We start from the raw sequence: 15445 nt of genomic DNA on the forward strand, positions 1-15445 counted from the left end.
GAGGAGCAGCCCTCCGCCGCTGCCGTCGAACGCACGGGCTCTGCCCGGCGCTATCCCCCTGCAGCGGCGGAGGGGAAGGAGGGATGGGATCGAGGCGGACGGGGGCAGGTTTGCCCCCCTCCCCCCGATCGCCCTGGAGGGGCGAGCAATGAGGGGGTACGAGGGGGTCTCCTCTCTGTTACGAGGGGGTATGAGGAGGCCAGCCCCTAAAATTTGGGGGGGAATTTCACTTCCCTAGACTCTAATTAATGGAAAACGTGTTTCTCTCTATCCTTTTAACTATCACTACGTTCCAGAGGGACACGTGGTCATCTCAAAAAAAAGAGGCACAAGTGGTCGCATGGTATTTTTTTTAGGATTAATATTGTTGCCGCTTTATTTAGACACCAAAATTTGGAATTTCATCTAAGATTACATCAAAGGACATGTCCATTGCTAGACGCTTATAAAGAGGTAAAATACAAAAGAATAAACACTCAAAAATTAAAACACGAATCAAAGCACTCCCGGGTCCAACTCAAGGCGCTAATAGAGCGTGCTAAATACCAGCGCCCCGAATCCCCCGATTTGCATGCCGGAAGCCAAAAAAGGAACAAGTGTTGGCAGAATCCCGGGAGGATTTTTGGCTTGCGCCTCACTATAAGAGCTGAAGGAAATATGTCCTAGAGGTAATAATAAAGTTGTTTATATTTTCTTATATCATGATAAATGTTTATTATTCATACTAGAATTGTATTAACCGGAAACTTAGTACATATGTGAATACATAGACAAACAGAGTGTCCCTACTATGCCTCTACTTGACTAGCTCGTTAATCAAAGATGGTTAAGTTTCCTAACCATAGACATGTGCTGTCATTTGATGAACAGGATCACATCATTAGAGAATGATATGATGAACAAGACCCATCCGTTAGCTTAGCATAATGATCGTTTAGTTTTATTATTATTACTTTTTCATGACTTATACATATTCCTTTGACTAAGAGATTATGCAACTCCCGAATAACGGAGGAACACTTTGTGTGCTATCAAACGTCACAATGTAACTGGGTAATTGTAAAGATGCTCTATAGGTGTCTCCGAAGGTGTTTGTTGCGTTGGCATATATCAAGATTATGATTTGTCACTCCGTGTATCAGAGAGGTATCTCTGGGCCCTCTCGGTAATGCTCATCACTATAAGCCTTGCAAACAATGTGACTAATGAGTTAGTTGCGGGATGATGCATTACGGAGCAGATAAAGAGACTTGCCGGTAACGAGATTGAACTAGGTATGATGATACTGACGATCGAATCTCTGGCAAGTAACATACCGATGACAAAGGGAACAACGTATGTTGTTATGCGGTTTGACCGATAAAGATATTCGTAGAATATGTAGGAGCCAATATGAGCATCCAGGTTCCGCTATTGTTTATTGACCGGAGATGTGTCTCGGTCATGTCTACATAGTTCTCGAACCAATAGGGTCTGCACGCTTAACGTTCGATGACAATTTGTATTATGAGTTATGTGATTTGATGACCGAAGTTTGTTTGGAGTCCCGGATGAGATCACGGACATGATGAGGAGTCTCGAAATGGTCGAGAGGTAAAGATTGATATATTGGAAGGTTATACATGGACATCAGAATGGTTCCGATAAGGTTTGGGGATTTATCGGAGTACCGAGAGGTTATCGGAACCCCCCGGGAAAATTATTGGGCCTAATGGGCCATAGTGGAGGAGAGGAGGTAGGCCACAGGAGGTGGGGCGCGCCCCCTTGCCCCAATGCGAATTGGACAAGGGGAGGGGAGCGGGCCCCCTATTTCCTTCTCCCTCTCCTTCCTTTCCCATTTCCCCCTCTCTGTTGGAAGGAAAGGGGGGTGGCTAATCCTACTAGGTTTTGAGTCCTAGTAGGACCCCCCCCCCTTGGCGCGCCTCCCCCCTTGGTCGGCCTCCTCCTCCCCCCTCCTTTATATATGTGGGCAGGGGGGCACCCCAAAGGACAACCGACAATCTCTTAGTCGTGTGCAGTGTCCCCCTCGACAGTTTAACACCTCAGTCATATCGTCATAGTGCTTAGGCGAAGCCCTGTGCTGGTAACTGCATCACCATCGTTGCCACGCCATCGTGCTGACGGAACTCTCCCTCGTCCCTCTACTGGATCAAGTGCTAGAGGGACGTCATCGTGCTGAACGTGTGCTGAACACGGAGGTGTCGTATGTTCGGTAGTTGGATCGGTTGGATCGTGAAGATGTTCGACTACATCAACCGCGTTACTAAACGCTTCCGCTTTCGGTCTACGAGGGTACATGGACACACTCTCCCGTCTCGTGGCTATGCTTCTCCAAGATAGATCTTGCGTGATCGTAGGAAAGTTTTTTAATTACTATGTTCCCCATTAGTGGCATCCGAGCCAGGTCTATGCGTAGATGTTATATGCACGAGTAGGACACAAAGAGTTGTGGGCGATAAATAGTCATACTGCTTACCACCAACGTCTTACTTTGATTCGGCCGTATTGTTGGATAAAGCGGACCGGGCCGACATTACACGACCGCGTTAATGAGACTAGTTCTACCGACGTGCTTCGCTCACAGGTGGCTGGCGGGTGTCTGTTTCTCCAACTTTAGTTGAATCGGGTTTGACTACGGCCGGTCCTTGTTGAAGGTTAAACGAGCACTGTCGGTGTCAAAACCAGCGGATCTCGGGTAGGGGGTCCCGAACTGTGCGTCTAAGGCGGATGATAACAGGAGGCAAGGAACATGATGTTTTACCCAGGTTCGGGCCCTCTTGATGGAGGTAAAACCCTACGTCCTGCTTGATTAATATTGATGATATGGGTAGTACAAGAGTAGATCTACCACGAGATCAGAGAGACTAAACCCTAGAAGCTAGCCTATGGTATGATTGTCTATTGTAGTTGTTGTGTCCTACGGACTAAAACCCTCCGGTTTATATAGACACCGGAGAGGGTTAGGGTTACACAAGGTCGGTTACAAAGAAGGAGATATCCATATCCGTATTGCCTAGCTTGCCTTCCACGCCAAGTAGAGTCCCATCCGGACACGAGAGGAAGTCTTCAATCTTGTATCTTCATAGTCCAACAGTCCGGCCAAAGGATATAGTCCGGCTGTCCGGAGATCCCCTAATCCAGGACTCCCTCAGTAGCCCCTGAACTAGGCTTTCAACGACGATGAGTCCGGCGCGCAGTATTGTCTTCAGCATTGCAAGGCGGGTTCCTCCTCTGAATGTACCACGGAAGAATTTGAATATAAGGATAGTGTCCGACCCTGCAAAATAAGTTCCACATACCACCGTAGAGAGAATAATATTTCCACAAATCCAATTTGCTGACTTGTTTTGGCAACACGACATTATGTCACGGCCCGGTGATTATTCGAACCGTTTCCTTTAACTAGCCCCGCACATAGCACGAGGCAGTTTTTTGACACGTCTTGTCGAAGTAGAGATCGTGTCCCCTTATCACGGGATTCTCATCAATACGGGCGTGGGTAACCCAACCGCGCCATCGATTATGGCGCTTGGGGGATAAGTGAGTTTTACCAGGCTAGTGGGGACGCTTAGTTTCGTTCGCCCATATAAAGGGATAAGGATTCACCTTTTCATCCACGCCTTCTTCCTCCTTTGCTCATCCGTTTTCGCACACTCGAGCTCTAGCGCCCAAGTCCGCATTTCCCACCTCAACCTTCCCCAACCATGTCCGAAGCGGGAGGCAGATGGATGGTCTCCTCCATCACGAAGGGAGACATCAAGAAGCTGAGGAGAGCCGGATACCTGCCCGACGACATCGCGCACTGGCTCCCAGATGAGGGGCAGCTCATCCCCACCCCCGGGCCCCATGAGAGGGTAGTGTTCCTTACCCATTTCCTCCGCGGACTGGGATTCCCTCTCCACCCATTCGTCCGGGGGCTCATGTTCTACTACGGCCTGGATTTCCATGATTTGGCCCCGAACTTCATCCCCAACATCTCGGCGTTTATCGTCATGTGCGAGGCCTTCCTCCACATCAAGCCCCACTTCGGCTTATGGCTGAAGACCTTCAATGTCAAGCCAAAGGTTGTGGGAGGCCGCCAGGCGGAGTGCGGAGGCACCATGGTGGGCAAGATGCCCAACATTACATGGCTCGAGGGCTCCTTTGTGGAAACCATAAAGGGGTGGCAATCGGGGTGGTTCTACATCACCGAGCCGTGTGACCCTGCATGGGCAGCGGCCCCCGATTTCCGATCTGGCATACCCACGTGGCTCACCTCCTGGAAAGAGAAGGGCCTGTCCTAGGGTAGTTCGGGAGAGCTGACTGGACTCCAAACATGTATTCAAAACATGGTGAACAAGAAGCTCAAACTCGTCAACGTAGTCCAGGTCATGCTCCACCGCCGGATCCTCCCGTGCCAACAACGGGACTTCAACTTGTGGGAGTTTGACCCGGCGCAGCACCGAACTCTGAACAGGCTCTTCGACACAACTCACGAAGATGCCTGGAGGGTGCTGTTCAAAAGCGCCGAGGTCCCCCCTCCCATTACTGAGGATCGCGGATTCAGCGCGAAGCGCCAAGCCAGTGCGGTAAGATGCTTTACCTTTCGCAGGATACTTATTTTTTTATAGATTGACTCCATGCAGGATCTAAACTCCCGTACCTTTGACAGGACTGGCAGGAGACGGCCGGACAGATCGATTGTCCGGCTCCTTTGCCCGAAGGCCCAGCAGACGCTCTTCTGGCGAAGATGCTGACTCCGGCTCCTTATACGGTACCGGAGAAGACCAAGAAGGCCAAGGGAACCCGAAAGAGTTCCCGACGCCAGGCGTCGTCGGACTCATCGTCCGAGGACTCTACAGCGCAATCCTTCCCCGAAGACGAGGAGGCAAAAGAGGATGCTCCCCCTCCAGACGGGGGAGACAAGAAAAGGAAGGCCGCCCCAACTGGGGAGGCCGAAGGGTCCAAGAAGGGGAGAACTCTCCTTCCGGACTACTCTACCACCGCCGCCGACGGCGAAGATGAGTGGCTGCCCAGGGCCAAGCCCTGGGGAAGTCGTAAGTATTCGGATACCAGAGTAAGTCATAGTATTCCTTTGCCTCACTACTTCACCTAATGCCAAAATATGATTATGCAAGCCGCCCCGAGCCCGTATCGATGTGTCATCGGACGGCTCCCTGGGTTCGTCAGACATGGATAGCGATCTAGTCCCGACCGCCACCTCCCCCTATCCTGCGGACGACGCCGAGGTGCTGTCTCATGAGGCACCGGGTCGAGGGGAGACAGTCCCGGAGGCGCCTCAAGGCGGCCTCCCGGACTCCAGGAGCCGGGGAGACAAGGCCCCTAAGAGCTCCGAGTTCGGCCCTCAGCCAAACACCGCGCCGGAACCTCCAGTGGTTCCGGGTTCGGGCAGGCGGCCTCCTTCTAAGAGGGGCAAGACGCCTGTGCCGGTGACCTCTATCCATCCAGAGGCGCCGGACGATCTACTGGAAGCACTTCGCAGCGCTTCCATCGACGAGGAGCACCGTACTATTATGAGTGCGGTGGTCCAGAAGGTTCAGTCCGCCAAGAGCGGATTGACTGAAGCCTGTGCCAGCCTTCTAACAGGCTTTGAGGTAAGTGTTTTAAAACATAGGAAAAATATTACCGCATAGACAGTAGCCCCTAATGCTTTGTTCGGTGTTCACAAAGAAAAGCCAAATAGAGGATCAAATAATATCGCAGGAGTCTAATATAAGTATGTCAATATGCGTATACAGGCCTCGCTACTGGCGTCCGCCGCATTGACTGCGGAGGTCGTCGTACTGAAGCAGGACCTCGAGGGGTCCAAGAAAGAGCTCGGCCTTGCAAAGAAGCAGCTCGAGGAGAACAAGGGTAAGTAATACCCTGTCTATAAATATGTATATATAAAAGAAGACGCGATTGCAAAATGACAGGATCATCGTATATTTGCCAGGGGCCACGACCGAGGTGGCGACCCTGAAGCAAGCGCTAACCAAGGCCGAAGATAAAGCGGCCAAGGAGCTCACCGAGCAGGAAAAACAAGAGGCTCGTGTGGGCGAGGTGCAGCAAGAGCTCCAGGCTCTCGTGACGAAGCACAAGGCGTTGGAGCTTGACTCGAAGACGCGAGAGTCTGAGCTTGCCGCGGCCCTCGAGAGCGCAAAGAGTGGCAACGCCGAGGCCCAAAAGGCCCTCCAGGAGATTGACGCGATGAAGAAAATAGCGGCGGGTAAGGCATTCTATATGCAAAGCAAGCATGTGAAAGTAAATTACCGATTACTTACCTGAATTCGGAGCTCTCCAGGAGCATTCGCAGATTTGCCCCGCAGCATGTCGGATGCCGCACAATTTTACCAGGCCAAGGAGGGAAGCTCGACGGAGAAGCTATTCTGGTCTTAGTATACTGAGACCAAACACCCGATGCCTCTGAGCGACCAGCTAAAGCAGCTGGTCGAGCTGCACAAGGCGGCCGAACAGGCCATGAAGGGCCTTATAGTCCGGCTGTGGCCTGGCGACGCCCTTCCGAACAGCTACTTCAGCCTGGTGAGGCGGCTTGTGGATGCCTGCCCACGGCTGGAGGTCGTCAAGCGGTCCGTCTGCATCGAAGGTGCACGCCGGGCTTTCGCCCATGTGAAGGTGCAGTGGGCCAAGCTAGACGCTATGAAGCTGATCAAGGAAGGGCCGCTGCAGGGCAAGGAGCATCGCACCCTCGAGATTTATTATGAGGGTGTCCTGAAGGGTGCCTGTCTTGTAGCGGACGAATGTTCAAAGGATGTAATATTTGAGTAAACTTGCTTGTGTGATCCTGTATGATGAAAACTTGTTTCATATGCGCTATGCAACGCTTGTGTGAATTTAAAATATTACCTTCTGTTTGGCCGTTTATCCAATCTGAGAGATGGCTAGTCCTCGGCTTCTGCCCCCATGCCACGAGTGCTGGGGTGTTCGGAATAAACCTGAGCACTCTTGTTCCCATGTTTGGGTCCTTCGAGGGAGGTGCTCAGCACAACGAACAAGGCAACCGGACTAATAATGCTTTATCACTCTCACTTAGCCATAAAATTCTATAATTTTAAATTTTGGCGAAGCCCCTGGTATTCGAAAGGCCTTTTAGCTTTCTCTACTGAGGTGCTAAGCCCGGAAGAACCGGGGCACAATCGTAGTAGTTCTCCTAGCACTACTTTAGCCGATAGAGCGGAATGTAAGGTACCAAAACATAGGAGCCGGGCAAACCCAACATTTGACCAAAGACATGATTCGGAGCTGATGCATATAATGCTATAAGTTCGGGGTGCCGCACTTGTGAAAGTGTTCGGACTTTTCACACCATATTGTGGGTTACGTAAGCCCCTGGTGTATTGGCCGTACCAAAGTGTACAGTTGCAAGGCGTCGTTAATGAACACACATATATATATAACAAGAATGCAATAATAGTCGTGATGTTATGCACTGTTTATTCAAAAAGGTGCATTAAAGACGAATGATACAGATAGTGCGATAAGCAAAGAGTAGGACTATGTCACTTCCAAGGGCAAGCTGAGGACCAGTATTAAATCAAATATTTCGCTCATTATTGTAATCCACCTGAGAATTCAGTGGTGTGACGTAGCTTTCTGCCTCCTTGGTTGCTGCATCATGTGTTCGGCGATAGTGCTGCCGGACAGGGTTTCCAGAGATTAAGGTCCTGAAAAAGAGAAAAATAACCAAACGGGAAGCCCCTAGTGCGGTTTAAGCGTGTCTTGGGGCGTGTCGCAGTGTGTCCCCCCTCCCCACCTATGCCCATGGTATTTTTAATGCGTAATTATGTACGCGTGGCACGAGTTCCGTCGTTCGGCTGGGACTGGGGTGGGGGCCGCATTGCTACGCGAGCTCAGGTCGCGACAGGCGGTCTAGTTGTCGGTTGCTCCGAGCGCGCTTGAAGGTCTCCGGGTCTTGAAACGCCAAACTGGTGGATTGCCTTGAGAGGTTGCTTTGCGCTTCTGCTGCGAGGGCCGCGGTGTGCTCCTCCGTTCGGAGAGAGCGCTATGTGTTTCCATTGACTGTAATAACCCCGCGAGGTCCTGGCATCTTGAGCTTGAGGTATGCATAATGCGGTACTGCGTTGAATCTCGCAAATGTGGTTCGCCCGAGCAGTGCATGATAACCACTACGGAACGGGGCTATATAGAAGATTAACTCTTCGCTTCGGAAGTTATCCGGGGATCCGAAGACCACTTCCGGTGTAATTGAGCCTGTGCAATGGGCCTCTACGCCTGGAATGACGCCTTTAAAGGTCGTTTTTGTGGGTTTGATCCTTGAGGGATCTATACCCATTTTGCACACTGTGTCCTGATAAAACAGGTTCAGGTTGCTGCCGCCATCCCTAAGGACTCGAGTGAGGTGAAATCCATCAATGATTGGGTCCAGAACCAGTGCGGCGAATCCACCATGACGGATACTAGTGGGATGGTCCCTGCGATCGTAAGTGATCGGATAGGAGGACCATGGGTTGAACTTTGGGGCGAGTGACTCCAACGCATATACGTCCATGAGAGCACGCTTCCGCTCCCTCTTGGGGATGTGGGTTGCGTATATCATGTTCACCGTCCGCACTTGTGGGGGAAACCTCTTCTGGCCTCCGGTGTGTGGCTGCCGAGGCTCCTCCTCGTCATCGCTATGTGGCCCCTTGTCCTTATTTTCGGCAATTAACTTGCCGGCCTGCTTGAACACCCAACAATCCCTGTTGATGTGATTGGCTGGCTTTTCTGGGGTGCCATGTATTTGACATGAGCAATCGAGTATACGGTCCAAGCTGGACGGACCCGGCGTACTTTGTTTCAATGGCTTTTTCCGCTGACCGGGTTTAGAGCCTTTGAATCCGGCATTGACTGTCGTATCCTCGTTATTATCGCTGTTAATGTGGCGCTTATGTTTGTTGCGACGTGACCTGCTATTGTCGTCCTTGATATCCAAAGTACCATGGTTCTTTGATATGTTATTACTGCGAGCCAGCCAGCTGTCTTCTCCTGCACAAAAGTGGGTCATGAGTGTCCTGAGGGCTGCCATAGATTTCGGCTTTTCCTGAACAAGGTGCCGGGCTAGCCATTCGTCACGGATGTTGTGTTTAAAAGCCGCTAGGGCCTCTGCATCCGGACAGTCGATGATTTGATTTTTTTTCTTTGTTAGGAACCGAGTCTAGAATTGCCTGGCCGATTCTTTTGGCTGCTGAATTATGTGGCTCGAGTCATCGACATCTGGTGGCCGCACATAAGTGCCCTGAAAGTTGTTGAGGAATGCGGCTTCCAGATCTTCCCAACAGCTGATGGACTCTGCTGGCAAGCTGTTTAGCCAATGTCGCGCTGGTCCCTTGAGCTTTAGTGGGAGGTATTTGATGGCGTGTAAGTCATCACCGCGGGCCATGTGGATGTGGAGGAGGAAATCCTCGATCCATACTGAGGATCTGTTGTGCCGTCGTATGATTCAATATTCACAGGTTTGAAACCTTCTGGGATTTGATGATCCATTACTTCGTCTGTGAAGCATAAGGGGTGTGCGGCGGGTCGAATGGGTCTTGCCCGCTGTGTTCGGCCCGGCCGGATTTACTTTTACTGTATCCGCCATGACGTTTATCGTCTCGCATAGTGGCGTGCCCTCGTGATCCGTAGATCGATCTTGCATGTTTTGCTTTGTCCTCCAATATGTCTCGCAGGTCTGGCGTATCTCCCCATGCCTTTTTATTTGAATGGCGTCGGGGTGCAGGCTGAGTTTTTGGCTGGAATGCCTCTCTAACGCGGCCACGAGGTGGCCGATCAGCCGCATCATACGCTTCTCCTCCAGTCGGGGTAGCAACCTGTACTTTGGGTAACTCTTGGAGGAACGCTCGAGTTTATATTCCTCGGCCGTGAGGACTTCAGTCCATCTGTCAGCTAGCAGATCCTGATCAGCTTGAAGCTGCTGCTGCTTTTTCTTAAGGCTATTTGTCGTGGCTATAAGCCGGTGTTTGAAGCGCTCTTATTCGACGGGATCCTCTGGCACAGCGAATTCGTCGTCGCCGAGGCTTGCCTCGTCTTCGGAGGGGGGCATGTAATTATCATCCTCCTCCTCTCCATCTGCCGCTCTCTCAGGAGGGCTGGCTCCTCCATCCTCCTGCTCTAAATCTTGCTGGAGGGGATTGTTGTTGTCTTCGGCACTATCCGGAGTGTTATTATCTCCTGTGCCGGTATCACCACTTTTGCTTTGGTGGGACTTAGAGCGGCGCCGCTGACGTCGGCGCTTGGGTTGCTTCTTGGAGGGGTCATCCTCCGCTATCTCGTCGCCATTGCCTTCTTTGGGTGTATCCACCATGTATATATCATATGATGAGGTGGTTGTCCAGTGCCCTGTGGGCAGTGGATCCTCTTCGTCTCCCGCATCGTCGTCCATACTGTCGATGTCTTCGGAGTCGAAGTCGAGCATGTCGGTTAAGTCATCGACAGTGGCTACTAAGTGGGTGGTGGGTGGGCGGCGAATTTCTTCATCGTTCGCATCCCAGTCCTGCCGGACATAGTTCGGCCAGGACTCTCCTGACAAGGAGAGAGACCTTAATGAGTTCAGTATGTCGCCAAAGGGCGAGTGCTGAAAAATGTCCGCGGAGGTAAACTCCATGATCGGCGCCCAATCGGATTCGATGGGAACGGGCGCGGGCGGTTCGGAGTCCATGGCCGGAGAAGGATCCAGCAATTTAACAACACGGCTCTTGTGCAAGGTAAGGTCGATGTTTGGCTCGATCGCCACTGAGGGTAAGGCCTCTGTGGCGGGGTCCATCCACCAGTCCATGGACGGCGCAACTGGCTCCGAATTGAGGGTCGGAGCGGCTGCCTGTGCGATCTCCTGGACACTGTCCGATGGTAGAGCTAAATCGTACTCATTGTGACCACGTGCCGCACAAGGCAGAGGCTCGAATCCGTCGAAGATCAAGTCTCCACGGATATCGGCCGTGTAGTTTAAGCTTCCAAACCTGACCTGATGGCCAGGGGCGTAACTTTCAATCTGCTCCAGATGGCCAAGCGAATTGGCCCGCATTGCAAAGCCGCCGAAGACGAAGATCTGTCCCGGGAGAAAAGTCTCACCCTAGACTGCATCGCTATCGATGATAGTAGGAGCCATCAAGCCTAACGGCGATGACACAGAGGAACTCTCAATGAAAGCACCAATGTCGGTGTCAAAACCGGCGGATCTCGGGTAGGGGGTCCCGAACTGTGTGTCTAAGGCGGATGATAACAGGAGGCAAGGAACACGATGTTTTACCTAGGTTCGGGCCCTCTTGATGGAGGTAAAACCCTATGTCCTGCTTGATTAATATTGATGATATGGGTAGTCCAAGAGTAGATCTACCACGAGATCAGAGAGGCTAAACCCTAGAAGCTAGCCTATGGTATGATTGTCTGTTGTAGTTGTTGTGTCCTACGGACTAAAACCCTCCGGTTTATACAGACACCGGAAAGGGTTAGGGTTACACAAGGTCGGTTACAAAGGAGGAGATATCCATATCCGTATTGCCTAGCTTGCCTTCCACGCCAAGTAGAGTCCCATCTGGACACGAGACGAAGTCTTCAATCTTGTATCTTCATAGTCCAATAGTCCGGCCAAAGGATATAGTCCGGCTGTCCGGAGACCCCCTAATCCAGGACTCCCTCAAGCACACTTGACAAAAGATCGTCGTGGTTTTGATGCATAGGTAAGAATGGTTCTTGCTAGAAGTCCGTAGCAGCCACGTAAAACTTGCAATAACAAAGTAGAGGACGTCTAACTTGTTTTTGCAGAGCATGTTGTGATGTGATATGGCCAAGACGTGATGAGATATAAATTGTTGTATGAGATGATCATGTTTTATAAAAGTAATCGGCAACTGGCAGGAGCCTTATGGTTGTCGCTTTATTGTATGAAATGCAATCGCCATGTAATTGCTTTACTTTATTACTAAGCGGTGGCGATAGTCATAGAAGCTATAGTTGGCGAGACGAGAACGATGCTATGATGGAGACCAAGGTGTCAAGCCGGTGACGATGGAGATCATGACGGTGCTTTGGAGATGGAGATCAAAGGCACAAGATGATGATGGCCATATCATGTCACATATTTTGATTGCATGTGATGTTTATCCTTTATGCATCTTATTTTGCTTAGTACGGCGGTAGCATTATAAGATGACCCCTCACTAAATTTCAAGGTATAAGTGTCCTCCCTGAGTATGCACCGTTGCTACAGTTCGTCGTGCCGAGAAACCACGTGATGATCGGGTGTCATAAGCTCTACGTTCATATACAACGGGTGCAAGCCAATTTTGCACATGCAGAATACTCAGGTTAAACTTGACGGGCCTAATATATGCAGATATGGCCTCGGAACACTGAGACTGAAAGGTCGCACGTGAATCATATAGTAGATATGATCAACATAGAGATGTTCAGCATTGAAAACTACTCCATCTCACGTGATGATCGGACATGGTTTAGTTGATATGGATCACGTGATCATTTAGATGACTAGAGGGATGTCTATCTAAGTGGGAGTTCTTAAGTAATATGATTAATTGAACTTTAATTTATCATGAACTTAGTATTTGGTAGTTTTTGCATGTCTATGTTGTTATAGATCAATGGCCCGTGCTACCGTTCCCTTGAATTTTAATGCGTTCCTAGAGAAATCTAAGTTGAAAGATGATGGTAGCAACTACACGGACTAGGTCCGTAACTTGAGGATTATCCATACCGCTTAGCCGATGTTGTTGAGTACAGCCATGCGACAAACCAAAATCCATCGCCAGGGAGCCTCCGCGGAGCATGCCTGATGCCACGCTGCTACCTCTTGAGCACTGCGTTGGCTTTCCCTTGAAGAGGAAAGGGTGGTGCAGTAAAGCAGCGTAAGTATTTCCCTCAGTTTTTGAGAACCAAGGTATCAATCCAGTAGGAGACCAAGCGCGAGTCACCTCGTACCTACAAAAACAAATAAGAACCTCGCAACCAACGTGATAAAGGGGTTGTCAATCCCTTCACGGCCACTTGCAAGAGTGAGATCTGATAGAGATGACAATAATAAGATAAATATTTTTGGTATTTTTATGATATAGATTTAAAGTAAAAGATAGCAAAATAAAGTAGATTGGAAACTTGTACGATGGAGAATAGACCCGGGGGCCATAGGTTTCACTAGTGGCTTCTCTCAAGATAGCATAAGTATTACAGTGGGTGAACAAATTACTGTCGAGTAATTGATAGAAAAGCGAATAATTATGAGAATATCTAGGCATGATCATCTATATAGGCATCACGTCCGAGACAAGTAGACCGAAACGATTCTGCATCTACTACTATTACTCCATACATCGACCGATATCCAGCATGCATCTAGAGTATTAAGTTCATAAGAACAGAGTAACGCCTTAAGCAAGATGACATGACGTAGAGGGATAAAATCATGCAATATGATATAAACCCCATCTTTTTATCCTCGATGGCAACAATACAATACGTGTCGTTTCCCTTTCTGTCACTGGGATCGAGCACCGCAAGATTGAACCTAAAGGTAAGCACTTCTCCCATTGCAAGAAAGATCAATCTAGTAGACCAAACCAAACTGATAATTCGAAGAGACTTGCAAAGATAAACCAATCATACATAAAAGAATTCAGACAAGATTCAAATATTGTTCATAGATAAACTTGATCATAAACCCACAATTCATTGGATCTCGACAAACACACCGCAAAAGAAGATTACATCGAATAGATCTCCGAGAGAGTCGAGGAGAACTTTGTATTGAGATCCAAAGAGATAGAAGAAGCCATCTAGCTACTAGCTATGGACCCGAACACTACTGGGGAAAACCTTATACACAGAACATTAGCAGTAGCGCGGGCTAAAAACGCACGTTGGTGCTAATTAGCAGCAGCGCGGTGTTTTAAACCGCGCTACAGCTACAGTTATAGCAGTAGCGCGCCCGAGTACAAAAGCGCTACTACTAAAATTCCCACGACTTAGCCGATAGGCTACACATAGTAGTAGCGATCTACGTAGAACCGCGCTACTGCTACTTGTTTTGTAGCAGCGCGTTTACGAACAAAGGCGCTACTACTAACGAAAATAAAATTAAATGGCAAGCAAATAAAAAGAGAAGGAATAGCAGTAGCGCTTCTTAAGAAACGCGCTATAGCTACCGTAGCAGCAGCGCACTTCCTGGAAGCGCTACTGCTACTTTTAACTTAACCGTGCGGTTCGTTCTTCCCCCACGGCCACTTCCCCCAAATCCCTACTCCTCCGTTGTCGCTGCCCTGCATAGCCGCCGGCCGCCGCGCGCGACCCGTTGCTCTCCGCACACCCTCGACGCCGCCCCCGGCCCCGACCGCGACCTCGACGCCGCCCCCGACCCCGACCTCGACGCCCCCCCTACATCGCCGCCCTCCGCCGTGCGCCTGCAGCCTCGACCCCGACCCCGTCCCCGACCTCAATGTCGCGTGCCCCTCTCCCTAACTCCGTCGGCGCCAGAGGTGAGCAAGCCCTCCTCCTCCTCCCCTACCTCTGCCTAGCTAGGGTTCTTAGGGTTAAATTTCAGAGTTCATCTAATTAGTTAGGGTTCATCAAATTAGATGCTAATTATGGTAGTAGTTGTTAAATAGAATTAGTTTTAGAGTTCATCGAATTAGTTAGGGTTAAATTTTAGAGTTCATCAAATTAGTTAGGGTTAAATTTTAGGCTTCATCAAATTAGTTAGGGTTCATTAAATTTTAGAGTTCATCAAATTAGTTAGGGTTAAATTTTAGAGTTCATCAAATTAGTTAGGGTTCATTAAATTTTAGAGTTCATCAGTTAGGGTTAAATTTTAGAGTTCATCTAACTTTTTTTTACTATTTTTAGTAAGTGTTTAATAGAATTAGTAAGAAAATTAATATAACTAGTTGAACTAGTTTATTTTTAGTAAAAACTAGTTTATTTTTATTCATAGTAAATGCTTAAATGAACTAGTTGAGTTAATACAACTATTTTATTTTTAGTACAAAAATTAATAGAACTAGTTTACTTCTTTAGTTAAAGCAATTATTCCCGCATCGACGTCGACGATGCCTATCTCGCATCCTCGTCGTTGAGTCGGCGGAGGACACCTGCATCACCAGATGGGTCATGTTTGGGACTGGGCTCCGTCGGGGTAGTACTTGGAGGCGCTACCTACCGGGGGGCGCAGGTTGGTGAGGAGTCAGCCCATCGTTGACCCGAACCTTCTTTGGTGGCGGTCGTGTGGGCCAGTGACAGTCCAGAGGCTCGAGGACCCCGCGGAGGTGGTGCGTCACCGTGTCAGTGTGGAGGACACGCACGTCCGTCGCTACTTGTTTGCGTTGGAGCATGGGTTCTACAATACCTGACAGGTTCTCCATGGATCTCACTGGAGCTATGATCCTGTGATGGTTCCTTCTCTGTTGGTGTCCACCGCCCACGCCGATACCCGTCGTGCGCT

This window comes from Triticum dicoccoides, chromosome 7A (assembly GCF_002162155.2).
Source record: "Triticum dicoccoides isolate Atlit2015 ecotype Zavitan chromosome 7A, WEW_v2.0, whole genome shotgun sequence".
In the NCBI taxonomy this organism is placed as follows: domain Eukaryota; kingdom Viridiplantae; phylum Streptophyta; class Magnoliopsida; order Poales; family Poaceae; genus Triticum; species Triticum dicoccoides.